This window comes from Mesoplodon mirus (genome assembly GCF_964341445.2).
Source record: "Mesoplodon mirus genome assembly, chromosome: 9".
In the NCBI taxonomy this organism is placed as follows: domain Eukaryota; kingdom Metazoa; phylum Chordata; class Mammalia; order Artiodactyla; family Ziphiidae; genus Mesoplodon; species Mesoplodon mirus.
This window is the reverse complement of record NC_138985.1, coordinates 69,118,739-69,120,063: the sequence shown is the minus strand read 5'-3', so window position 1 is coordinate 69,120,063 and position 1,325 is coordinate 69,118,739. Positions and strand designations below refer to the sequence as shown.

Genomic DNA, 1,325 nt, shown 5'->3' with positions numbered 1-1,325 from the left:
TTTGGCATGGTTGACTCTAGCTGCTCAAATAAAGTCACTGGGCATCTGTCTCTTTTCATCTCTTGGTTCTGTTTTCCTCTGAGCTGGCCTTGTTCTTCAGAGCCGTCTGCCTTCTCATAATGAAAAGAAAGTCCCTAGCAGCACTAAGCTCACATGATCCTTAGTGTCTAGCAGCTCAGAAAATGGAGATTCAGATCATCTCTTTTAGTATCTGATTATTCTCCCTAAAAGGTCCTTAAGTAGCTCTACCCTGAGCAGAAGCCCGTCCCTGGGCCAATAGCTGACTCCAGAGGTCTGGGATACTCCAAATGCTCAGCCTGGACCACCTGCCCACCCCTGTGATCATTTAGAATAGGGGGCAGGTGTTCTCTGCCCCAAGCATGATGCTCACTGTTTTCATGAAAAGGCAGTCTTGAAACTTCAGCAGGGCACCATGGAGGCCTACGAGCAGATCCAAAAGGAACCCCTGAAGCTGAAAGGCGTCACAGAGCTCAGAGTGACTAAGCAGAAGAAGAAAAAGAACAAAGACAAGGTGAAACTCCTGTAAGCGATGGGAACGAGCAAGAAGAACGAGGAGGAGAAGTGGCGCAGCCTGGACAAGCGGACACTGGCCCAGGTGGCCTCTGAGAAGAAGCAGGAGAAATGGCAAATGGAAAGGATCCTGAAGAAAGCATCCAAAACCCACAAGCAGAGAGCAGAAGACTTCACCAGACCCCTGGACACACGCACGGAGCGCTATGACATTCCTAAAGTTAGCTGAACAAAGTAGCCTCCCCATCTGGGGTACGGAGTAGCATCGAGGAGAAGCAGAAGGCAAAGTTGGGATTATGTTTGGTGCCTTTGGCATTTTCTAGAAATATTCTCTTACACACATCCTTATGTCTTTTGCTTGAGACAGTGCTTTTCAAAGCTGTATGTCCTCATTCTGGAACTTGATTGAAGTAAGATTGTCCTTTTACTCCATTTTGATTTCTCGGTAGGACGTAGAAGAGAAAGCTTTTTAGCTTGGAAAGTTTACCCAGAGATTAAGGTTATTTCTGTGTTAAGTGCTGTGGAAAAGTGTTTTGACCCCCGAGTTGCATCTGACTCCTTTGACAGGCAGCCAGCTGGCTTTGCCTAGATGAAACCAACTCCAGAGGACAAGGAGCTAATGCCAGCGTGGCCTGCAGCATGTAGAATGCTGTAAGGCCCTGCAGGGACTGCCCTTCCAAGCTCCCTCTAGCTTGGGGCTCACGCTCTCCCATCCAGGGTCCAGGGAAGCCACTTGTAGCTTCGTGGCCTTCAGACTACCTCCTCAGCCACCTGGACACTGAGACAATGTGGCC

The 1,325-nt window shown here is 48.9% G+C and overlaps 1 pseudogene across 1 annotated transcript; it reads left to right on the top strand.

The window, feature by feature from the left end:
- Window positions 1–433: 433 nt before the first annotated feature.
- LOC309810629 (protein FAM32A-like) lies at window positions 434–989 on the top strand (annotated as a pseudogene). The gene has a single exon. The product of its transcript is annotated as a protein FAM32A-like (transcript).
- Window positions 990–1,325: the final 336 nt, after the last annotated feature.